The sequence below is a fragment of the Rhinopithecus bieti genome, unplaced genomic scaffold, assembly GCF_001698545.2.
Source record: "Rhinopithecus bieti isolate Rb0 unplaced genomic scaffold, ASM169854v2 scaffold_7681, whole genome shotgun sequence".
In the NCBI taxonomy this organism is placed as follows: domain Eukaryota; kingdom Metazoa; phylum Chordata; class Mammalia; order Primates; family Cercopithecidae; genus Rhinopithecus; species Rhinopithecus bieti.
Window position 1 is genome coordinate 925,424 of NW_016806571.1, and position 27,758 is coordinate 953,181.

The following is a 27,758-nucleotide window of genomic DNA, read 5'->3' on the forward strand; positions in this document are numbered from 1 at the left end:
CTGCATTTACTTCAGTGTTGATCCACAAGCACTCTCTCAGCCTCCAGATAGTGATGCTGGCTATGGCTTTGTGAGTAGAAGTAAGTCCATAGCCCAAAACAAGCATTACTTTTAATGGTAAAAAACACAATTGCTTTTGTGCCAATCTAATAGGAACTGTTTTATAACCTTGATTTTTTTCCCCGAAAAATATTATCTGTTCAAGGATTATTATTATTGATACATACAGATGGCTTATTCATTTTAATTGCTTAAAATTATACAGCTGAATGTATCTATTTTATTCCATTATTGATGGGCAAATAGTCTCTCTAAATTTTCACTGTAATTGGCGATGTTGCTATGAATCTCCATGGGTAAATGTGACGGAAATCCTTAATTGAAAAAGTTCACACCTGGAGGATGCAACTGTCTTCCTCAGGGGTGTTTGAAAACATATATGTTCAGTTTGTTCATCAAGATGGCTGAGGGATGCTGCTGGAAATTGGTACTAGGAGGTAAGGGATCCTTAACATCCTGCAATAAATGTCTAAAACATGAAAGAATTAGCCATCCAAAACAACAAAACTTTCATTGTGCATAAACAGCACTCTGGGTTGTGTGCTTAGAAGTGAAATTGTTGAATGAGGTGGATTCAGTTAGGTTGTTGCTTACCTTCTATTTTAAACTTCTCTTGTTTACTTGACCATCTCACAATACCTGGGAAGTTATATACTCACTTCTGTCTGTAGTTACAGATGTGATTTAGATTTCCCAGTTGGATGCTCACGTGGAGATTTGGAAGGAAAAAAATGAGATGAAGGCTGAGCTGCTCTGCTAAGTAGGCACAGAGACATTTTACTTATATTTTTCCAGCATCAGACAACGTCCCACTTTCCACTGTCCCACCCACGGGCAGGGTGCAGAACACATTATTTTGCCTATGAACTAGCTGATGTGTTGCAGCCCTGGTGCTGACATCGTGACAGCATCGTGCCCCTGGGATAATAGCTATCTAGTATTGGACCACATCCTGATTCCCCACTGAACTCATTGTGGCAGGGACAGCAGCATCCCCGGTAAGCCAGATAACAGACATTGCCTAGGAGTGATTCTTAAAAGCCCTGCCTAGGGTCTCTTCCTTCATGCTCTCTGAAAATGTTATATGCCTCTACATTCATGTTTTGAATTGCTTTCTGTTTTGGATATCTAGATGTGTTTTCATAGTAGTCAACTGAACCATTCCTGAAGCACTGGGTTTTAGGAAGCACATACTTTTGCACTAGGTTTTGTCATACTGCTCTTCCAAATAATTTGATCAATTTATACCACCATGTATATGAGTTTCTATTTCCTCACACCCTAACCAACATTTGAAATTGTGATATTACTCTTCTCCTCCTCCTCATCCTCATTATACATATTATAACTATTATCCGTCATTTCAATTATTGTTAAATGACATAGTGTTGTCTCTATTTGAGAACAGTGATTATTAATTGTTGAGCAGTTTTACATGTTGTTATTTATTTTCCATTTTTGATAAGTGCCTGATTATCTCTCTATTGTTCTATTGATTTTTAAAAATACTGTTATGTAGAAGTTATCAGTACTCTTGTGCCACTGTCCGTCTTTGACTGGAATCAGCCCAAGAGAGGTGTGATCTCAGGATATCTTAGCAATGGATTTCAGCATTCAGCAGCAGAGGTCCTCAGTCAGTTTTCCTCTCTGTGGTCAGAGGACAGTGCACATTCTTATGGCTGCCACACTCCCTCTTGCACTGTTCAGATCTACATTTTTACATGGGTGTAGGGAGGCGCTCCTCCACGTGCCTTTTGTGGCCCTCTTATCTGAGTAAAAACTCAGAAAAACAAAGTGAATCTGAGTAACTAGAGGTCATTGCTTCAGATGATCACAGGTCATCACTGACACTCATTCTCTCCCTTTTCCACTCTCTATATTTCTTTCACCCTCAGCTATCACTTCAGCAGGTTTAGGTGGCTCATCTGGTGGTACAACCCACACTTTTATCTCTGAGGGCTCGAAAGTCTTGATAGCCATTCTACTCCCGGGTCTACATTGCTGGATATATCTATGCACAGTTATAATGGAGTAAGGAAGTACCAGGGAGCTGCCCAGTGTACCAACTCAGTTCCACAGGTATTTTCCTTGCTCCCATCTTGTGTATAAGGATCATTATCTCCTGTTGCTTCTGGTTAATTATCCCTGCCAATATGGTGACTCCTTTTACTGCCTGCTGTTCCCTGGGTGGAAGAAGTCCAAAGTGCCCAGGTAGCAGAAGCAAATTTTAATTCAGTAGGATTCTTAGCTGTGTCGCCTGGCAAGAGTGTACCTGTTTGGAGACCAGGACCTTCAACCCTGCAGAGCCTAGAGTTACAGGGACATAAATCATAAATTTCTCCCATGAATCATAAAGAGCATTGGTAAGTGGAGCTATCCATGCTTCCATCTTTCGGTTTCTGAACACATGTATCCTTCCTATAGGGCACAGGACACCATATAGAGAGATGTTTGCTTTAATAAGTACACTGTGTCCTGAAGCATGGCACCCAGTCATGGACCACTCCAGCATCTCCTTCACTGCTTTCATTTCATGTCAGTCCCCTGATCTGCTGGTATGTGTATAGGAGGCTTACAGAGTGTTGATCCACAAGCACTTTCTAAGCCTCCAGATAGTGATGCTGGCTATGGCTTCGTGAGTAGGAGTAAGCCCATACCCCAAAACAAGCATTTGTCATACTTGTGAGGATGAGTAGCACTGTTTTCAGGATAGAAGGCACCCAATATAATTAATTTCTCACCAAGTAGTCAATCTCCTTGAGGAATAGTGCCATAATGGGTGTTGAGCATTGATCTCTATTACTGAAAACGAGAAATTCAGAGGTGTCAATAGATCTGCCTTGGTTAGTCGGAGTTCATCTTGTTGGACCCATTTATAACCTGTGACCTTGTCACCATGGTCACCCCATTCATGTATCCATCATGCCCATTGTAGGGTGGCTGATGACAAAGGCTAAGTCACATTGTCTATTTAATGGTTCAGTGTCTTTTCCATGATCTATGCTTTCGTGATGGGGTTAATGTGTAATGAAAATATAATTTTGTACCCACTTCCATATGACCATACACATGCTTCTGTCTGGAAGGTGTCTCCAAACTTCTAGTTCTTTTCCTCTTATGATCTTGACATGACACGATTTCTCATTCCACAAAAATAGATGACTGGGTTAACTGCTCATAGCTCAGCCCATTTGGAAAATTATCACTCTTGGCTTTTTTTAAGGGCCACGGCTGAATGAGGATCTGTAGTCACCATTTTCAGTTTGTGCTCTCCCACTAAAGCTGAACTATCCATAAACCAAGTACAGCTGCTTCCTCTTCCTTCAGCTGATTGCGTAGAAACCCCCATATGGCTTTAAGTGCAAGAAGATGGAGAGACACTGGTGCAACTCCAGCAGATGACATAGGGTCTGGAAATATGTACTCATGAGCATAACTTGGGCCCTTTGATCTTGCTCAGATTCATTCCTTGATGTGCCATTTTCATTTATGATGGGAAGCTATTGCCAGGCCTCTCTGACTTTATGACTTGGTGGATCTGATAGACTCCAACTCAGAATGGGAAGTTTCAAAGGCATTGCCACTTTGTGTCCCATGTTCAAGTGTTCTATCTCGAATAGGGCCTAAGGACACGTCAAAATATGTTTATTTCTTAAAGTGTTTTAATTCTCTGTGGTGGATACCACGACACTGTATACCAGGAGACAGCATTGTGATTCTCCCACTTGAGCTTTCTATGAGCTCCACACCACATTACTTCTCAACACCATAATGTCAGCAGAATCACGTGGCCCAAGAGGCAGCACTGATGTCACTGCGGCCTGGGTTTACTGCAGTGTTCTTCTCTACTGCAGGAAATCTGAGAGGTTTTCATCTTCTCTACTAATTATTCTTAAGTGTGGATGTACTACCTGTGGACCCAAAGGAGTCTACCAGATACTTTGTTTCCTTGTTTTTGGTGGAAGATGCAAGATGCAGCAATTTGTCTTTTACTTTGAAAGGAATGTCATGACAGTCTCTTGAGCAACAAATCCCTCTAAATTTTACTAAAGTGTCAAGTCCCTGAATCTTTGTAGGATTTGTTATTCTCCTTTGAAATGTGCATATCTTACAAAGGTCTCCAGAGTACTAGCCGCTTCTTTCTTATCTTACCAACTCAGCATGATGTCATTGGTGTAATGCAGCATGATGATACTCTTTGATATGTCCAGGTGGTCTAGATCTCTTAGGACTATATTGTGACAGAAGGCAAGAGACTTAACATAGTCCTGAGGCATAATTGTAAATAAATATTATTCTGTACCACATGAATGCAAACTGTTTCTGATCCTCTTAACTAATTTAAATGGAAAGGAACACATTTGCCAAATCAATGGCTATATACCACATACCTGAGGTCTTATTAATCTGTTTCAGCAATGATACCACATCCAGTGCTACAGCTGCAACTGGGCCTACTGCTTAATTAAGTCTGTCATAGAACACAGTCATTCTCCACGATTCATCCAGTTTCTACAGAGGCCAAATTATTGAATTAAATGAAGACATAAATGGAAGCAGCACAGCTGTATATTTTGGGTCTTTAAAGGTTGAACTAATCTCTGCCATCTCCTCTGGAATATGATATTAATACAATATTATTTAAAAATTTTATAGATGTAAAATTCACAATATAAGTTAATCATTTAAAAACAAATAATTAAGTAGCATTCAGTATATTCAGTATATTCACAATAACGTGCAAGCAGCACATCTAGTTTAATACGTTCCTAACATTCCAAATTAAAATATATTAAGCAGTTTCTCATTTTACCTTCTCCCTCAACTCCTGGTAAGCAACAATGTGTGTTGTGTCTCTGTGGATTTATCTATAATGTATATTTCATATAAATAGAATCACAGAATATGTGACCTTAAGTGTTGGAGGTTTACTCCTGTTGCAGTATGTATCAGTACTTCATTCCTTTATTATGGCTGAATAATATTCCATTGTTTGTATATGACACAATTTATTCATGTGTCTATGGTTGGACATGTGGGTTGGTTTCACCCTTTGATTATTGCAAATAGTGTTCCTATAAACATGAATATGTATGTATTTGTATGAGTGTCTATTTTCAGTTTGGGGGTATATACCTAGGGGTAGAATTTCAGAGTCATATGGCGATACCATTTTTAATTTTTGAAGAATCACCTAACCCTTTTCCACAGCAGATTAATCATTTTGCATTCCCACTGTCAATGCACAAGAGTTCCAACTCCTCTACACCCTTGCCAATACATATTTTTCATTTTATTTATGACCACCCTAGTGGATGTGAAGTGGTATGTCTTTGTAGTTTTGATTTGCATTTCTTTAATGACTAATAATGTTGAACATCTTTTTATGTACTTGTTGGACCTTTGAAGATCTTCTTTGGAGATATGTCAAACCAAGCCTTTAGCTCATTTTTAAATTAGGTTGTTTATTTGTTGTTGTAAGAGTTCTTTATATATTTTAGATACTATTGCTTATTAGATATAAGATTTGCTAATATTTTCTTGCATTCTATAAATTGTCTTCTCTTGATACTTTTTGATGCACAATGTTTTAATTTCAATGAGGTCCATCTTGTCTGTTTTTTTTTTTCTCTCTTTTTGTTTGTTTTTGGTATCATACCTATGAGTCCATTACCTAATCCAAAGTTATGAACAATCACCTTTACATTTGCTTCTAATAATTTTATAGTTTTAGCTTTAATAATTAAGTTGCTGATCCATTTGGAGTTAATTTTTGCATACAATAAGATCGACTATCTAGTTTTCTAGCACCATTTATTGAATAAATAAATTTTTCTAATTGAATTCTGATACCTTGTCAAAAATCAGTTAGCCATAGACATGTGGTGTGTTAGTTTTCAAGGACTTCAGTAACAAAATACCATGAACTTGGTGGCTTATAACACGAGAAATTTACTGTCTCATAGTTCTGGAGCTAGACACCTTAAATCAAGGTATTGGCAGGGCCATAGTTCCTCTAAAAGCTATATAGGAATCCTACCTTGACTTTCTCCATCTTCTGGTGGTTTCTTGGCCATCATTGGCATTCCTTGGTTGCAGCTGCATAACTCCAATCCCTGTCTTCATCACTGCTTGGTGTTCAGACATGGTGTACAGACACACATGGTTCTCTGTGTCTGTATTTTCACATGGTTGTCTTATAGGAATACTAGCTGTATTGGATTAGGGTCCTACCCAACTCCAGTATGACCTCATCTTAACTATATCTGCAGTAACCCTATGATATGATTTAGCTGTGTCTTCACTGAAATCTCATCTTGAACTGTAATCCCCATGATCCCCAGGTGTCTAGGAAGAGACCTGGTGGGAGGTGATTGGATTATGGGGATGGTTTCCCCCATACTGTTCTCATGATAGTAAGTTCTCACAAGATCTGATGGTTTTATAAGAGGCTCTTCCCTCTTCACTCCATACTCTTCTCGCTCTTGCCTGCCACCATGTAAAATGTGCCTCTTCCCCTTCCGCCATGATCATAAGTTTCCTGAGGCTTCCTAATCTCTGCGAAACTGTGAATCAATTAAACCTCTTTTCTTTATAAATTACCCCATCTGAGGTATGCTTTTATAGCAGTGAATGGATTAATATACCCAATTTCAAAAAATGACATCCTGAGCAATTGGGAACCAGTACTTTAACATATTTTTCTTTATTACAGGAGGATACAACACAACTCAACATATAGGCTTATTTCTGGATGTTTTTTCTTATTATATTGGTCTATATGACTATCCTTATGCTAGTATTGTGGTGTTTTGGTTAATTTACTGTGAATCCTCTATCTTCTTTTTTATTTTTTAAGATTATTTGGCTGTTCAGGGACTCACAATTATATATAAATTTGATGTTTGGCTTTTTTATTTCTGCAAAGTGACTGCTGGAATTCTGATAGTGATTTTATTGATCCTGTAGATTACTTTGAGTAATGTTACCTTAACAATATTAAGTCATCCAATCTATGAAAAATGAGATGTCTTACCATTTATTTAGTTATTCTTTAACTTCTTTCAAGTATGTTTTTAGATTTTAGTGTACAAGTCTTTCACATCCTTGCTTTAATTTATTCCTGGGCATTTTATTCTTTTGGATGATATAGTAAATGGCATTACTTTCTAAGTTTCCTTTTTAGATTGTCTATTACCATTGTGTAGAACACAAATGAGTTTTTGTGTGTTTGTGTGTGTTGACCTTATATCCTGCAACATTGCTGAATTTATTGACTACCTCTAATAGCTGTTCTATGGATTCTTTGGACTCTTTTTTTTTCTATATAGAATGATATCATCTCTGAATACACATAAAAGTTTTACTTCTCCCTCCCCAATTTAGAGGAATCTATTTAATTTTCTTGTCTAATTTTGTTTTACCAGAATGGGGTACAGTGTTGGATATCAGTGGTGAAAGCAGTCATTCTTGTCTTGTTCCTGATATTAGGGGGAAATATTTTAATCTTTTATCATTGAGTATGATGTCAACTGTGAGTACAGCATTGCTTTTGTTACACTATCTTAGGTGTAGAAGAGCTTTTTCATAGCTTTTCATTTGACCCTCACCTCTATGACAGTTATTAATCCATAGACCAGGGACCCAATGTATAAGTCACTCTACCATGTTTATAAAACTCAATTAAGCATTGGAGTCTGGGAAAATGATTGTTGGGTGGGCCTGAAGGTAGACAAGTGAGCCCACTGTGAGACAGAATTGAGTGAGAACCTCAGCTTTTCTCTGAAAGCTCTCACTTTAACTGAAGAGTCATGAGGACACTTTAGATCTCAAAGTACTACGGATACAAGATTATTTATGGGATACATTTAAATGTTTATTTTAGATAAACAAATAACTTTTAAGTATATGTATGTCCCATGCAATTTTGGGGACATAGGTATACTAAATAAGTTATATGTTGTTCATTTGAAATGCAATTTTAACTAAGCAGTTTATATTTTGTTAAGTCTGGGGAATCAATACAGCAATTACTTGTCATGGAATTGTGGAGTCCTTCATCATAGGAATGGAACTTCCCTTTTAGCCAGTGGGTTCCAAATCTGAAAAGCAGTGTGGTGACATCCTCAGTCACTTATTTCTCCTTCTTCGTTTATTTTTTACAATTAGGTATTATATATGTTAAGCAGCATCCCTGTTGACTGTCCATTTATTTTACCCTTGAAAGCACCATGTTGTATTAACCATATTTCTTTGTTGTTGTTGTTGTTGTTGTTGTTGTTGTTGTTGTTGAGACGGAGTCTCGCTCTGTGGCTCAGGCTGGAGTGCAGTGGACGGATCTCAGCTCACTGCAAGCTCCGCCTCCCGGGTTTACGCCATTCTCCTGCCTCAGCCTCCCAAGTAGCTGGGACTACAGGCGTCCGCCACCTCGCCCAGCTAGTTTTTTTTTTTGTTTTGTTTTGTTTTTTTTTTTTTTTAGAGACGGGGTTTCACTGTGTTAGCCAGGATGGTCTCCATCTCCTGACCTCGTGATCCGCCCATCTCGGCCTCCCAAAGTGCTGGGATTACAGGCTTGAGCCACCGCGCCCAGCCTATTAACCATATTTCTAACTCCCTATGAAAAATCCCCATAGTTGTTCATGTGATCTTGCCAGTCATCATGAGAACTGCAACCTTCTGGTTTCTGGTGATCAAGGGACACCATCTATTACTTCAGAGCTTCATAATCATCATAGATGTTAATGAACATAGCTATGTAATCACTTCTCTGACCATCACCCTTGGGTCTGCAGAGAGTCGCACCTTAACTTTTAGTAATTCTGGTCCTCCTCAAAAGCATCCTTTTGGCCTTGTGAATGATGTGTCTTCTAGCCCTCTTTGGAAACACAATTTTCTGGTGAGTGTTTAGGCTTTACATAATATATCCATTCTAATATTATACTTCCCTCGGCCAGTTTATTCTTGTCTCTAATATCTTGATTATCCACTTGAGCAACTTAAGCTTTTCTATCTCCAGGTTCATCTCTCTATGTTTTTTGTCCAGTCTCCATTTTAGATAAATATCTCCTTGAGAAGAACCAGTTTATTTTTGTGTTAACTTCAGCACTTGACATGGTGACTTTCACATAAGCTTCCTTTATATCTCTCCAAACTTAGTTAAAAACTATGCCCAGTTTTGTCATAATGTAATATGGACTGACTCAAGATCATTACCACTTTTGAATGTCCTTAAAATCACCTTTTTATTCTTTAATATTAAAATAATAAGAGTCTGGCCCATTCACATATATTTCTAACTATAAAAGTTTTTCCAAGGGATAATTGCAAATTTGTAAGATGTCTGATTTATTAGGATTTTAACATCTCAGGTCTAGAAATAGATCTAGAATCTCACTTTCCTACTTCTACCAGTGCGGGATTCCTTTTGGCACTACTCCTCACAGCTGACAGTTGTGCTTACATTTTCCCAGTGACAAGAAAAACAGTTCTTCAAAAGGCTCATGTTGTATGGTTAGATATTATTAATTGTTACAACACTTTTCCTTAAAATGAGACAAATTTTAACATATTGCAACTTTACGCTATTCAACCTAGTTTTGCTCTTTATAGTTATACTGCATGAGGATATTCGTTTTCTTTATGGTAGTGCTTCAGAGATAGAACAACTGTCACAATGGCTTTCCTATGTATCCAAATTAAGTCATTATCTTACCAATAGCTCTTCCTCATTTCTAGTTGGGATTTAAATATTTCACCTTCCAGATTACCCTTCTCTAACAAAACTTCAGTTGTCAATATTCTTAAAATTTAGTACTCCAAATAAGACAAATACTCAGCTATACCAAAAGGAAAAGTCATTATTTGTACATCTTGACTTTATTAACAAAGCCCTAGTTGCTAACTTATTTTTAGCAAGCATCCCTTAAATCAATTCCCCTCAATATTTCTACAGAATTGACATTACCAACCCCTATGGAGAGCTCTGAGTCTCTGCATGCAAATTAAGGTGATAGTTCCCATTCTGAAGTGTATTATTGGGGTTTCCAAGTCCACACGAGAAATCTTGCAATACCTTAAGAGGAAAATGTATCACCTTAACATCTGTTTGCATAAACCACATTGTATCTTGTCTTGAAATGGATGCTAATCTTGTGTCAGCTTCTAATTTGTTCTTTTAGAATATCACATTGGCTTATCTTTACTCTGTATCTAACCAAGATAGTACATTGTCATTACTAATGTCCTAATACTTTTCTCCAACCAGAATTTCTTTGTAGTTCATACAATGTGTGTGTGTGTGTGTGTGTGTGTGTGTGTGTGTGTGTGTAAGAGAGATGATGTGTTAGCCTGTAGAGACAAATACAATTGCTATATGTAGTTACAAACACCTGTAAAATGAGACTACATGGAGCTTCTTCAAAATACACATCAAAAGTTTTACATTTTGTTTCCTATCTGACTGTATGTCCTTAAAAAGCAAAGTGATTATTTTTTATGCTTATTTTGGATGAGACTTGAGGCCTAACCGTTGTGATGTCTCTCAAAGACATAACTGATAGTTTTTGAAGAATGTGAACTCACACATAGTAAAGACACAGTAGTCAGTGGAATGAGATGTTGGGCAGTTTTGGGGGATTAATTTCTCAGAAATTCTCAGATGCTTCTCGTTGTCTGTTCTTATCTACAGAAGACTTGAACAGAATTACTGCAATCTTTTGTAAGAATACTGAGAGTGAATCAGCATTTGAGTAATGTATGTCATCATCAGTATAAAATAATAAAGAATATACAGAAAATCAGCTCAGACAGCATAAAGCTTATTTTCTGTAAGGATGTGATAAGAAGCAGAGGGAGTCCTTCCTGTGTGATATATCAAGGTGATAATGTGCCCCATTAGGACAATTTGTTTTATATTTCTTAAAATAGATATGACTAAGGAAATGACAGATGGAGGTCAGGAAAAAATTCATGAAGTCCTTCACCTTATATTCATAAATCAATGACTTGGTCCCAGAGAGTTGGCTAAAAATACATTTCTCTTTCAAATGAAGGAGATTAGGTTATGAAAAGAAGAATGTGTTGACTGAAATAACTGAGAACATCATCTCTGTCATTAACATTATAAGACAGCATTACATGAAACATGGAGAAAGTGAATTTTCTTCTTTCACTCATACTTTTCCAGAAACACAAAGACCTTCCTCTCTCTCTCTTTCACACACACAAACATGGACACATACAGATGTTGACTTTATAGTTGAAGTCATGTAAGTTATAGTAAAAAAAATAATAATTGGGTTCAGTTAAGTGTTTGATCCCAGGATGGGAGACAGTTAAAGAAAAAAATATTTTAATGAAAATGTACCAAGTATTTTCATAGGGAAGGAATTAGAAAAAGCATTCAGAAGGGATTATGTTGAAACAATACTAATCCCTGAAAAAAAAGTGCTTTAGGTATTTTTCATTCTAAGAAGTCGAGACCAGTATCAATTCCCAAAATACATCAGTCTATAAAATGACAATCTTGGGTTGAGAATGCAATCTTTGAAGTTCAATGTGAAATACTGATTTTAAAATAATTACTTTTGAGATATAACTGTAACCTTTTAAACTTATAATCAGATACAACCTAAACTATAATGAAGGCACTTAACATGTCAGGAAACAAGGAGAAAGAGTTCAAATGGCAAGGCAGCATTGTGAATTTCTAGTGAGATTTGCACTCTTGCTTCTATTTTTCATTGCATTCCATAAGTGTCACAAAAAAAAAAAAATTACTTTAAAGAAATGCTTTCTACAGCTTATCATTCATGTTAGAGAAAACTCGTTTAATGCTTTTGTTGGCCATGATACTGAAAATAAGTCTTGATTGAAGCAAGCACAGTCATATATTGAAGTACACAAATAGACATGTTTGCTCGGTTTATTCTCCAGCCTTGCTGCAGGAATGCAAATGAGCTTTTCCAGACCCAGTTTCAAGCTGTCAAGTGACAAAAGCGGGAGGGGGCAGGAAAAAATCGATTCAGTTAACCTAGCACAGAAGTCTACAGATTAATTACATTAAAGAAACTGAAAACAATGTGTTTTGGGGTTGGCAACTTGAAAGATTGGTGCCTGCAATACTCCTTAATATTATGTAAACAAATGGAGCCTAATCAGTTGCAGAAACAGCAGTCATCATACCTGTAAAAGGTGTAGAGTGAGGTTTTCTGCTTTCCTTTCAAATAAATGAAGTGGGTACTGAAGACAGGAGCCCTTTTGCAGCTGCAGGCAGGATTTATATATTGCTTACCAAATGGTGACAGATTGGCATTGTGACTTCAAATGCCAAGTAGGCATCACTATGCCTATTTTTTCTACTGTGATTCCAGAATCCTAGGAATACAAAAGTAACTAGGTAGACAGGTTGAACCTTCATTCTATGCCTACATTTTGCAAGAGACACATGATCTGTGAACCTTCAAAGTATGTGGGATGTCGTCTTTATTGTCTTTGGTTCACTTGGATAGATTAAACCCAATTTAATACCCAGTAGTTATACAGCGACTAATTCAGTACACTGAAAAAATTCTTAAAGATTATTTTGATTCTTTACCTAACTTTGACTCAAATATTGGGCAGTTTACTTGTTTATCAGCCACTGGATGCTGACTGAAGATCCAAGGAAGGTTAGCTCTGTGAGCTAGAATTAAAAAGAAAGATAAAGTTGAGTTGTTTGAAATTCAATAGAAAAGACCTAAAAGTAGGGAACTTTAGAGAAGGGCAGCCCAGCTTCAGACAAAGTAGCAAAGCCTGTCCTATGGAAGACAGAGAATCCCTGAAAATAACTGATGCCTTTGAATTTAGCTACAGTATGCAAACATTCAATACATTTTTAATAGTTTAAAATATGCATAATATATATTCAAATATATATTCAATATATATACTTGAATCTGAATATAAGAAAGACCCAGAGGGAAGCAAAAATGATATGAAATGGATTGAAATGGCAGATACTCACCAATTGGCAGCAAGGAGCTATGATAAATGAAAGGAGAATAGGAGAGTAGGTTAATTTGCTTGACATGAAATGTAAGGAAAGAGAGCTTTTTGGGTAATCTTAGCTGAGATCACTGATTTTGCATAGAAAAGATTGAGGTTTTGTTGAGAAACACTAAAAAGAAGATAGCTTTGTGAAATTATTTTGATTATTGTGAAATTAGACACTAGAAGGTAGAATATAGCAATGCATTGGAAGTATAAATACTTTGAGGACTTTTCCCTGCTTTTAGCTAAAAGTTAAATAGATATCTTTATGCTACAGCTAAATATAAAATGTTGGTAATATAATGTGTGCAGCCATGTATAACAAAGAACAGATAATAAATCAGAATTATTTTTGTCCAATGATTATTTATTGTATTAAAAATATATAATATTAAGTTTATTACCAAGAATAAGCAAAATTATATGTTTTGTGGCACAGGCAAAATAACGTGTCTATGTTGTGTAACCTCAGGTTCATTTTATTAGTAAATATGCTTCAAAACTCTGCAGTCCACAAAGTTTCTATGAAAAGGTTTGAATATGTTTTCCCTAATGCATAGTAATATCTTTGCTTTGATTAATAGCCATATTGTACTTGTCAAATATGGGTCTAATACAGATTTTTTTTTTATCAGACTCATCTTCTCACCACTATTTGGTAATGTCTATCTAGAAAATAAACAAACATATTATAAACAAAATTCACTGTAAGGTATTTGCCCATTAAGTTGCGTTGATGAATATGCAAAATACACTGAGTAAACAAAATACAGATGTAAAAATTTCTATATAGATTCATACATACATTTATATATATATACACACACATACATATATACATTTAGATGCGAAGACTGACTTATTCTTAAAAAATAAATTTTTTTTCTCAAAGACAAGTTACAGTACTTTGTTAGACAAAAACATTAAATTATTCTTATCTTATGCATTGCCATCTGGCATACTTGTACTTTTTGTGAATTACAGTAAAAGCAATTCAAAGCCAGGCATTAAATAGACCCATAAGTAATTATCCACATATTAAGTAGCTTCTGAAGACAGGTTTGCACACATACACTCCAAAAGGATTTGCTTAGGTTAATAGCCATAACTTTTTTCTTTGAGAAAAATATTTTATAATATTATTGTATAATAATTTGGCAAACTGTTTCCATGTACATCTGCTTGAATAGTCTTACAACATGCCACATTACAAAAGTAATTATGTTCTCTGATTCATACTCATCCCCTTTTCTTTGATATTTTTCCAGGTTTTATTAATGGGAAAAGAATCCTTATAATAAAGAAAGTGTCTAAATCTTGAAAACACCCAGATTATTTTGCCATACAGACCTCAGGAGTCTGCAGATTTGGAGGGATGGTGGGTGGAGCTGATCTGTTTTATTTGCAGATCAGGACCCATGTTGAGGGGGCCATGCAGATATTGTTCCATTAACTTTCTGAAAAAAAGATAATGATAGGAAAACTGGTTCCATTTTTTTATAGTTCTAATCTTGAGAAATATGACTTTGTATTTAAATAATACAAATACCTGCAGCAGCTCTACTACCCTAGAGGACTTTGCAATTCTGTTTTCCACATGGCATTCATACGTCATTTTGGTCACATTCACTTATAAATCGTAGATCTTCTTCAACACGTGGTCTCAGAATGAAACACTATCCTCCAAATATGGCCAGACCAAGTCAGAGTACAGAGGACTAGTACTTCATTAAAATAATTCAGACTGCATTTATCTTGTCAGGAGACATTGCCTACTGTTGTCTAAAACTTGACTTATTAAGATCAAGTTGATGTTAAGATTAAGATAAATATGACCTTGACTTACTAAGATCATGCACAGTTATTAAATCTTTTTCGTCTCCTCAACTACTTATACCTAAATATAGACATTTACGTCCAGTCCTATTCCGTTCTATTAGATGTTTCTGATTTTAACTATCAATTAGTCTTCCTTTAAAACAACTTAATTTTCTTGTTATAAAACAAAATGCTTTTACTGAAGAAAAAATTTTAAAAGCTAGGATAAAATAAAAACAAAATACCTAAGATATCATTTTGATTATGGGCATAACAGTTTTATACACTTCTTTTCACACATGAAATTACACTATTGAATGATTTGGTATTCTTTTATATTCTGATTTTCAGGCAGGACTGAATTTTATTAAACAATATGGGTATATGATAATTAAATAGTACGTAGTTATTAAGTTGGTATTTATCTGATGTTTTGTATTATAAACAATACAATATAAACATCCTTATAGATAAAAAGTTTTGCCTGCATTTCTCAATAACTCAAAGATGAACTATCAGACAAAGAATTCTTGGTTCAAAATGTGTATATATTTGGGGGAAGTTTTGATGAATGTTGCCGTATTAAAATTCATTTCCAAAGTGGTTTATTGCATCCCTATGAGTGTCGTGTTTGTGTGTGTGTGTATAATATATATATTATGTGTATATATATTGTATATGTTATATATATTATGTGTATATATTATATATATGTTATATAATATATATATACACACACATATATGTGTATACACAGTGTGTCCCAGGGCACAGTGGCTCATGCCTGTAATCTTAATGACTTTGGTGACTGAGGAGGGAAAATCACTGAAACCCAGGAGTTTGAGACTGTGGTGAGCTATGGTCATGCCACTGCACTTCAGCTGCACAACCAAGGAAGACCCTAACTCAAATAAAATAAAACAAAACAAAAGAACACCAGACAAAAACCAATGACAAAAAGTAGGTACTTGCTGGAAAGTAACCACTGATCTGTGCAGTCATGTAGATATTACACAGAGGTCTATGTGAAAATCTCTGGGACTTTGCATTTATTTTAGTTTTTATCTGTACTTTCCTCTTCCACTTTCACTAAACACGCCATTTCTTCCTTATTCTATCTGAAGTCTATAGTAACTAAAATAGTACAATAGGGAAATGAAAGGACAATGGGTGGGCAGAAAATGAAAATCAACATCAAATTAAACAGACGTGCACTCTAACCTAGACCTTTTCTTCCTTCAATGAATAGTAAATTGCCTTTCCTCAAGACCAATCCAAGAACATGGCAGCAAGTTGTGCTTATAATAAAACCAGCACTTGTTTGCTATAGTGCATACTGGTTTTCTGCTAGCCACTAAGAGGAGAGAGACACACATGCTGGTTCTGAAACCAGGTCTGCTCACTAGGTTAACCAAGGTAACTCTGTGATTTAACACCATTCATTGCTGATTTAACATGGAGAGTACCTTTATTGCGTAACCTTTGCATGTTGGCAAACTCAAATTGGAGAAAAGCCAGGAATACAAGCAAGAGATTAGAGTTCCCAGCTCTGCCAGTTGGAGGATTCACAGACCTCAGTCTTCAATCAGGAAACTTCTAAGATTGCTATTTAAAACTCTTGTTTCATAGATTCTATAAAATTGAGAACTGTCCATTTTTCCATTTAACTCACAAATTGGCAGAAATTTTCAGATAACTCAAGCTAGTATCTGGACATCTACAACATCAAATGCAGAAAACACCTGCAGAAAATAATAGTTTCAACTTTAGTAACAAGGAGATGATGAAGAGGTAAAATGGACCAGAGTGAAAATCTGTTTATCAGTCTGCATCACAAGTGGGCATGGGAAAGCCCAGCACAATGATGATCCAATGGGCTTACACATTTTATGGTTATGCCTGTGGCAACCAACATTCTCCTCAGTTACAGGGCCGCTTACTAACTCAAAAGTTTGCACCACACTGTACCTCTGGGCTGTTAAGGAAAGAACAGCTATGTGTGCTGGTGAGAGTGAGAGGTGAGGGTGGTGAATGAGAGCTTGAACAAACCTTCCTCAGCACTTTTGGGAAGTATCATCAAATAGGTCATGATCAAGGTCATCACAACAGATGAAGTGACCAAGGACCAAATCCTACTGAGGATCAATAATTGAGAACCATTTAAGGAAATAGGAGACCATCATAAAGGAAACCAAGAAGGAGCAGCTAAAGAGGTAGAAGGAAACATAAAACATGTGGGGCCACGGAACTCAGTGAAAGAGCATTTGTATAACAATGAGTGATTAAAAACATCAAGAAGAAGTGGTACTGACAACAAGGAGCTCACAGATGAGCAGAGCACAATCAAGGTGTCAGGGGAACAGAGCAGGATAAAGCCAGATTGTTGGGACATGTGAAGCACAGAGACAATTATTCCCAGATCATTTTGTGATATTTAGGAGGAGAAATACCTGAAGATGTTTAAATGATTATGTGATTCAATCAATATGTGATAGCAAATCTTTTCTCTATCTGTGGATGACTCCTTTTAATCTTATTTCTAGCTCTTACATTTTCAAACAGCAGGACTTAGGGCATTTCTCAGTTGGGGACATTTCTAAGACAAATCTCAGTTTCTTCATCTGTAAATGTGTGTCAATATACCCTTAACCAATGTTAGCTGGTGGTTTTCTCTTTGAAGACATTGCAGAAAGAGGAAAAAAAAATTAATGTAGCAAGATTCCTTGGGTGATGGAAGGCAATAGACTCTAGAACTCTGGTAAATGAATTAATCTTTTGAAGGAAGGAGGACTGTCTTACACTGTGGTGCATATAAGAGACAAAACAGGCACATTTACCTTTGTTTAGTTTTGCCAAATATCATATTTTATTTAATAGCATATATTTTTTCAGAAATAAGAAGTTGGATGATCAGTTCCAAATAGGCTACAGAGTTGACGAGTAGAAGACTTGAAGATGGCCAAGACTCAAAATAGCTACTGTACTGACAGTGAGAAACGGTGTACTGAGGAAACAGGATTCTTGGTCTTGGTGCCAGTTTGATGCTAGATAACATACATATGAAAAAACGGTACTTTTTGAGGCTCTATTTTTTCTTTAAACAATACACATCACTTGATTAGGGAAGGATGACAATGAACATGATCCAGAATTAATGTTCTGTGAGATGAATTCTTGAGAATGATAATAGAACAAGTGAAAAAAAAAACATGTTAGAGATTGACTAAATTGAAATGTATTCAAGATTAAGAAGGATGTGGGTGAGAGTGGATTATGATTTAGATAAATAATGAAAACATAATGAATAGAAGGGGGAGGTCTTTGTCTGAAGAAAGGCAGGTTGAGATAAAACTTACAGGAGAGCTGGGAGTGTAGAAAGCTGTAGTAAAAGACTGGAGTGTTTATATTTTAAAAGTAGAGCTTTCCCAGATTGTAAGAACTAGGGGTGTACCACTGTGAATGAGTATGTCAAAAAGTAAGAGTCAAAAGTAGGGTTGCCCATTAATGCTTGTTATCCTTACATAATCATTAATAGTTTCCCTTTCATTTATTTCTTAATCACTTTATAAAACTATGTATAAGTCTGTTCTCACACTGCTGTAAATAAATTCTGAGACTGGGTAATTTATGAAGAAAAGAGGTTTAGTTGACTCATAGTTCCACATGGCTGGGAAGGCCTTGGGAAACTTACAATCATGGAAGAAGGCACCTCTTCACAGGGCATCAGGAGAGAGAATGAGTGGCAGTAGGGGAAATGCCAGACACTTATAAAACCATCAGATCTCGTGAGAACTCTCACTATCACGAAAACCGCATGGGGAAACTGCCTCCATGATTCAATTACCTCCCACCAAGGCTCTCACAACATCTGGGGATTATGGGAATTACAATTCAAGATGAGATTTGGATCAGGACACAGACCATATCAAACTACTTACTGTAAATCAATGAATAATATATGTATATTAAACCTAAAAATTTAGACAAGAGTACTTCAGTAATCCATAGGCATGTATAATGACACTACATTTGAACCCAGATTTGAATGTTTTGTAAATGGCATAAATCACTGTTACATATTACCAGGATCGTTTATATTCTCATTTATACCACTGACTCTCCTCAGGATAAATTTACTTAGTTCTAGTTAAAATATTATAAATTTCAAGTTAATAAAGCTTTCCTGTAGTTGAGGACCACTCTTTGGCTAAAGTTCTGTTCCCTTCATTCATCTTCTACATAAATATGTATACATACGTAAGGCATTTATTTGTGTGGCTTTTATTTTTAAAGTTTGTAATAACAATGTATTGTAAGTAACTGGCATGCAAATTTGGTGTGAGAAACTATCCTTCGCTTCTATTCTAAACTTATAGCTCAGTTTATGTTATTGTACACTTCTGAATATGTCCAATAATCATATATGGAGGAAAAATAATGGGACCCTAAATCACACTGGTTATTTACACTACTTTGCTGAAGATTCACATATCAATATGTCAATAAATTAATCTACACAGTTTGAGATATATTTTAGAATCTTACATTCTGAACCTATCATTCTTAAAGGAAAGTGATGAGTAATTTGTAATTCACTTAGAAGTTATAACCTTTCTGGCTGATTTTAAAGTGAACAAATTTTCTGCTTATCAAATTTCTGAGTTTATCTTTCTGAATTTACTGGTTTCTAAACTTGCCTTAAGTAAGGGTCAGAAACCTAGGCAACTACCAGGAATTATGGAACCTAGCCCAATACATTTCAAGTGTCTTAGAATTGTTTATCCACTTAGAAGAAACAATAGATTTCACTAAATCCTGAGATCAAGTGTGACAAAGGGCCTGGATGCCAGGTTGGATGCCCCAGAACAACTCTATGTTCTGTTAGAGAGCCTTAAAAGTTTGATCTTATGGGCAAATGATGGATATTCTCAAAGATACCTTGATTGACATCATCATAACCACATATCCTTTCCAAACTGAAGAGACTGGAAAATAAGTACATTTTTACTTACACAGCACCAAATACAGCTACCAATCTATTTTTTTTTTTATCTCAAAAGAGTATTTTAAGAGCCTCTGAAAGAGCAGAGAAACTCCAGATCAGAAGATTTAAGATCTAAAATTTAAATATTAAATTTTCACAGAAACTTTTCCTTCTTACATGAAAAGTATTAAATAAGTTACATTTAAATGATCCCCTCAAACACATACATATTTCAAAAATCAGATACTTCTCATTTAAAAGAAAGTAGACATGATTTAAAATATAGGGGCTTTGGTGTAAAGGATGAGCTATATATCCAATTCCAATTACATTGAACCCCAAATATAAAATATGAGCACAAATAAAATTTTTCCTAAAAGGAAGAAAATATTTATTACCACTCTCTGCCCCCCACCCAGAAAAGTAGGTAAACTGAACAAAATAAAAGAATTGCACGTGGGCTGAGATACTTTTTTGCTTTGATACATGCAAAAAAAATTAATAATACTTTTATGTTGTCTAATTTTAGAGTTATTTAGATACAAATTCTACTTTTATGAACAGGCCAACTAGGGGATGTAAGCACAATCATTTGAACTGGCTGTCTTCATACTGACTCATCTCTTTTTTAGCTTTTTTACACATGTAAAACATTCCATTAGATGCCCTTTATTGCCATGGATGATGCAACCGTTTTAGGTTGATCTTAGCAAAGCACACAAAGTTCAATGGCATTAAGGAGAAAACTAGATTCACACTTTCTTCTTTCTTGTTTGTTTCATTCCAATCAAGGTCTTTAATGTTTTCTTGGTGGCTCTAAATGATGTTATTAGAAGTTGCCGACTGGTAACAGTACTCGGTCCCTTGGGAATGGGAGGCTGATGTGAGTTCTCTCATCATTTTCCTCCACACATGACCATATTATTCTTTGGAGTAATTCACTATGGTTTTTTGTTTGGTTTTATAATCAGGAGCATCAAAGCCCTCTTCTACTCAGGTTGAGCTTATTTTCCCTCTATCTGTCCCTTTGTCTTCAGGAAGTCAGTTCTCACAAAGGGACCAACATCTGTTGAAATGGCCTAGAAGGGGAGGATCAATTTCATTTAATAAAGTACATTTCCAAGTCAGCTAAGAAAATTTTAGGACCTTCATCAAGTGAATCTGTACCACTATCCCCACGTCTAGTATACAGTAACTGGACACACCTCATCATCTTCATCTGAGAAGAGTGTTGTTCTTCATTAAGGCTGTAAACTCTGGGAGACTCAAATTCAAATTCTACAGTTAATTGATCTGAAACTGAATCCTGCTCCCACCAGTAACCTGAATGCTCACTTAAACCAGTATTAAGATCTGGATTTGATGCATCTCTGTCAATTCACTGCTACTGCTTCTTTCACAACATATTTCTCTTACAGGTTGTACATCCCTAATCTGAAAATCCAAAATGCTCCAAAATCCAAAATTTTTTGAACACCATCATGACACTCAGGGAAATGCTCATTGGAGAAATGGACTAGAAGGGGAGGATCCATTTCTTTTTTTTTCTTTTTTGAGATAGTGTCTTGCCCTGTTGCCCAGGCTGGAGTGCAATGGTGCCCCATCTAGGCTCACTGCAACCTCCACTTCCTGGGTTCAAGTTACTCTCCTGCCTCAGCCTCCCAAGTACCTGAGATTACAGGAGTGTGCCACCATGCACAACTGTTTTTATTTTTAAGTAGAGGTGTGGTTACACCATGTTGTCCAAACTGGTCTCAAACTCCTGACCTCAAGTGATCCGCCTGCCTTGGCCTGGCAGGATTTATTTCTTGTCCAAACACTTCTGGTCCCAAGCATTTAGAATAAGAAATACTCAACCTGTATTACCCATAAAGCAAACCTTTCATTCAAGGAAAGAGAAGTACCATTCAGAATTGTGGCGCTTTGTCATTTACTAGATAATTAATCTGAATTTTCATCTAGTCAGAATTCATCTCTTTTTTTCTCTGAATTTCCTAAATACTTTTATGACCTATACTATAAGTATTTCTGTGTTCATGTCACAAGTTCTTGAATCTAAGTTCTTAATCATGTTGATATTCCTTGCCTTACTAATTGCTCTCATTCTAGATGAGGAAGATGAAGGTTTCTCTTCCTATAGCTTTTTTTTTTTTTTTTTTTTTTTTGAGACGGAGTCTCCCTCTGTCACCCAGGCTGGAATCCAGTGGCATGATCTCTGCTCACTGCAAGCTCTGCCTCCCGAGTTCACGCCATTCTCCTGCCTCAGCCTCCTGAGTAGCTGGGACTACAGGTGCCCGCCACCACGCCCATCTAATTTTTTGCATTTTAGTAGAGACAGGGTTTCACCGTGTTAGCCAGGATGGTCTCGATCTCCTGACCTCATGATCTGCCCACCTTGGCCTCCCAAAGTGCTGGGATTACAGGCATGAGCCATCACGCCTGGCCTCTTCCTTTACCTCTTACTCAGGGTCCCTTTGATCACTCTATTGTCAAGCTGTGCCTGAATCCAGTATTTCCTATGGAATGACTAACACCAAGTTTCTATAGATCATTGTATATCTTGTGCTTTTTCAGAAAAGCTGGCATGCCAAACCAACCCTATAGAAGATTACTGGAACACTATACAACATGTTGTTGCTTCCCATCATATAACAGTTTAACCATAAGATACTGAGCAAAGTAAACTGCAGCTTCTGTCCCAGAAAGATCTGTTTAGTGTATGTACTGTACTCTATATATCTCTAGCGCAGTTCTTAATTTATGATCCATAAATGCCCAAGAAGTCCTCATTCAAAATATAAATCCCTTTTGTGTACGAAATTTTAAAATTTTGAACAATTGTAAAAGCAGTGGCTTTGGTCTCACCAAAGTCTTTTTTTCCCAAACTGAAACTTGCAAGGTGCTTGGAACACTTTGAGTTGACACAAACCTGTTGGTAATCCATATTTCCCAAAGTTGGGGGGCAGAGGGCAGATTTTGTGCCTACAGGAAGTCCTTCGAGGCTCCCGCAGTTACTTTCACCTTTTAACGGAGCACGTGGGACCCCCTACTCTGGCCGTTAGTGACGACCATTTCAGACTGGAAACCATTCCATTCTGGCCACTGGAGCGCTTACAGTAGGTCCAGAGAAGAAAAAGGCTCCTGGGGGCGAAAGCAGTAGGTCGTAGGTCAGAGGGGTTAAGGCTACCCCTTGGACTTGACTTCTTGCTTCATCGTGTTGTCAGTCACACATGTTGGCACAGGCCAGAGAGGGAGATCAGCTCGCTGTTTCCTTCACGCATATGCTTTTCCTCCTAACTGGAGAGAGATGGAAGAAAGGGCCCGGCAGGGGCTAGCACTTAAACCTGCACGTGTGCATCCATAATTCTGCCTTCCATTTGAAAAATTTCCCAGGACTGGACATCTAAGTGGGTACAAAATTCATAGCCCAGTAATAAGAGGGATTAAGAAAGGGGTGAGGGCGGATCAAATAAGAATATAGTACACACTAGTAGAACATAACATAATTATTGAAAGCTTAAAATTCAAACTTGAGTCTTCATACACCAAAGGCAGCAAGCCAGTAAAACATCCAGGTAACGAAAGTGTAACATGTCAAAATTCACAATGGTGAATGATTATATGTGATGGGGTTCTCATTTAATCACCTTCAAAAGTCCAAATTGAATCAATCACTCTATAAAGACAAATGCACATGCATGTTTATTGCGGCATTGTTCACAATAGCAAAGACTTGGAACCAACCCAAATGCCCACCAGTGATAGACTGGATAAAGAAAATGTGGCACATGTGTACCATGGAATACTATGCAGTCATAAAAATGGGTGAGTTCATGTCCTTTGCAGGGACCTGGATAAAGCTGGAAACCATCATTCTGAGCAAACTAACACAAAAACAGAAAACCAAACACCTTATGTTCTCACTCTTAAGTGGGAATTGAACAATGAGAACACACGGACACAGGGAGGGGAACATCACACATGGGGGCCTGTCAAGGAGTGGGGGGCTCGGAGATGGATAGCATTAGGAGAAATACCTAATGCAGATCTCGGGTTGATGGGTGCAGCAAGCCACCTTGGCATGTGTATTCCTATGTAACCTGCATGTTCTGCACATGTACTCCAGAACTTAAAGTACAATTTTTAAAAAGTCCAAATTTGACTCCAACATTTAGCTTCTATTACAAGTCTAAAGTGTTAAAAGTTTGAGCTGGAGAATAGAGTCATTACAGAATAAAGGTAATCAACAAACTTATACGTCTCCTAAACCGGTGATTCACACAGGATTTCACACAGAATTCCCATTAATGCTAATGAAATTGGGTAAGTTACAAGCTGAAACTCTCCCATACATTAATAGGTGAATAGTTCCCTGAGGTACTTACTTAGATGAGCAAACTTAATTTTCTCTCCACCAATTCTCACTGGATAAAAAAAATAAAAAATCATGCTTCACAAATTAAGTTTCTTTTTAAAGTAGATGGCACAAATTCAGAATCATTGGTGTAGGTTAATGAAAAGCCACACTGTTACATTGACCAGTTCATTTTTGATACCTGTTGGCCTACATCTTAAAAATGTCAGTCTGTCTTGTGGCTCTGAGAACAACCCATTTAAGTCCTTTAGATCTTGTTTCTTTCAGATTCTAGGGGGAGAAAAGGAAGTATGCAATTATGTGCAGGAACTAGTTGAGAAGAAATAGAAATTCTTGATTGCCTTATTATGAATTGAAGAGTTCAGTCACTGATTTAATTAGCTGCCTAGGGAAGGAAAGATTATGAAATGTTGAGTTAGAAACAATAAAGGTTATTCAAAGGCTTATACAATGTGACAGCACAGGTATGATAAGTTTCTGGGGCAAATGTGCTTTTTGTAGTTCAGAGGAAGGAGCAACTTTCAGTCGCATGTCAGCGTTTTAATTTAATAATCATTATTACAATATGAACTTGGTTGTATACAATTCTTTATTATCACCAAATACATTTTCTATTCATTTTTCCATTTATTACAATCACCTATTATATACCTAGGGCTATGGTTACTGTACCATTTCACAATTAACAAAATAAGACTGAATTTATCAGATTACCCATAGGGAAAAAGTAGGAGCAGTACTTCTAAAAAACATATTACATCAAACAAATTGTGAATAAAATAAGCATGCTGATTTTGCCCCAAAATGAGGGGAATGATGTCACAGAAGGAGTCTTAAATCTGATTTAGGCTAACATTTCCCCTTTTATAGCCAACGCAATTGACCCTTAAAATAGGAATTTTCTAAAAATCATTACCTGGAATCTTAATGTCAAAATAATTCTAGTTTCTTGCCTTCTGATTAGTGATATTTAGAAAGTATCTGAGTGATAGCTCCCCAAATATCAAAATATATCTTTGATTACATTATGCACGAACATGTACATAGTTGCTATTATGCACTGCTCAATGACAACTATCTGATATGTTTTGTTTTGGCTACAGCCAAAATTATATTTAAGCATCAGCAGACACATCTTGGTTAATTATCTAGTTTCAAATTAATAAAATTCTAATTTATTAGACATTAAGTATCTGTGCCATTACACATGGTGTTTTCAAAATGACTAGCCTAAAATCCTCAAGTATAGTCAGAGATGTCTCAGTAATTGGTAGAATGAGTATAGTGAAAACTGAAAGATAAGGCTTGAACAACAGTACCAACTAATTTGACTTAATTGGTGTTTATAGGTCAGAGGGCAAAAGCCCAGCAACAGAAAAATACACATTTCTAGTGCCCATACACTATTCACCAAGAGAGACCATATTATATGACACAAAAGTTATCAAAACAAACTATAAGAATGAAATTGCATAATATATAGATTCAGACCATAATGGAATGAAAATACAAATTAATAGAAAATAGTTTTAAAGAATCCTCAATATTTAGAAATTTTAAAACATACTTATGAATAAATTCTATGTCAATGAAGAAACAAAAAGGAAATCAGGGAACACTGTGATTAAATAAAATTGAAAACACAGCATATAAATATGTGATACAGATAATACCATGGTTAGAAAAACATATAGCATTAGAAAAAACAGTGTTTCAAATGAATCTTTGGGGGGGTCAGCCTAAGAAACCAGAAAAAGAAGAGCAAATTAAACTCAAAGCCAGAAGAGGTGAAGATATAATAAAGATAAGAGTGGAAATCAGGGAAATTAAAAATATTAAAGAAATCAAGAAAATCAGTAACACCAAAACTCGTCCTCTAAAAAGATCAACAAAAAACAGACAAATCTCTGGACAGATTGATTAACAAAAAGATAAGACACAAATTATCAATATCAAGAATAAAAGAGAGACTATAATTTTAGCTCCTACTGACATTAAAATTATAAACAGATGTTACAAACAATATTCTATAAATTGGATAATGTAGGTGAAATGTACAAATGCTTTAACAGATACATCTAAGAAAGTAAAACTTTACTATATATAAACTACATTTGAGTAAACCTAACTTTATAAAAAGACATTCATCTACTCGGAAAAGTAAACAAAATTCAGCCTGACTGGAACGGATACCACAGTGTATTTTTGCGTGTGTGCTGTTTTTATTGTTTTGTTTTTATATTGCAGTTCCACACTTTTGTACAACATTCAGATTATACAACGCTGCTTAGAGTTCACTTCCTCTGTATTTGGAAAGTACACATTCGTTTTCACTTCTTTCCTCCATTGTTCTGCTTTAATAGATCTTGTAGTTAAGATATACTTTCACTTTTGGATGGGTTCTATTACATTCAAGAGAAGATTTTAGGTACAAGAAGTAGAGCTAAGACTCATTTTCCCTGCCTGGGATTGAATGAGTCCATTGGATTGCCTTTTTATTTTTTTTCTTAATTTGAACCATAAGAATTTGACTAGGTGTATTAAAAATTGTATTGTTTACATGGACTGATTTTTTTTGGGAGAGGTAGAATTATCACATTACTTTTTGCCCTGTCATAGCTGTAGGCTTTGTGTGCTGGTGGTCAATTGCTAGTATAAAATAAAAATGCTTTCTAACATGAGCATTAAGTATTCATTAAGTGATTAATAGATCCAGGAGGATAAAAAAATAGATCATGATAGTCTTTATTAGTAGGAGAGATAATAATAACATGATAGCTATAATTTATTGAACACTTATACGTGCCAGTGTGTTAAGCAATTTTCATTCATTACTTAAATTAATCCTCATAACATTAAGACATAAGTATAATTCTCAATGTACCACAGGATATGATACTGAAGACTAAGAAATATTCTGCTGAATAAATTAGCAAAACTTAAGGGAGAAAAAAGTCACCCAGGGTTGGCAGTGAGTGTTGGAAACTATATGCATTCAAACTTTCATTGTAGGTAGGGGGTTAAATTAATAAAAAACAATTTTATTAAGTAATTTCTACTATACATCAAGAGTCATAAAGCTGCTTTATATTTTGGTAGACTATATGCAAGTCTGGGAACATACTCTAAAGGAATCATCTAAGCTTGCTATGGCCTGAATATCCCCTCTAAAACTCATCTTGAAACCTGGTCTCCAGTGGGGCAGTGTTGAGGGATGGGGCCTTTAGAAGATAATTAGATCACAAGGGCTGTGATCTTAAGAATGACTTAATCCATTCATGAATAAATACATTGATTCATACATGGATAAAGAAATTAATGGGCTAACTGATTAATGGGTTATCATAGGAGGGGAGCTGCTGGCCCACCTCAGGACTCTGCAGAGTCCCCACTGGCAAGAAGGCTCTTCCTAGAGGCATCCCCTTCATGATGGATTACTCGGCCTCTGTAATTGTAAAAAATGCATTCATTTTCTTTGTAAATTACCCAGTT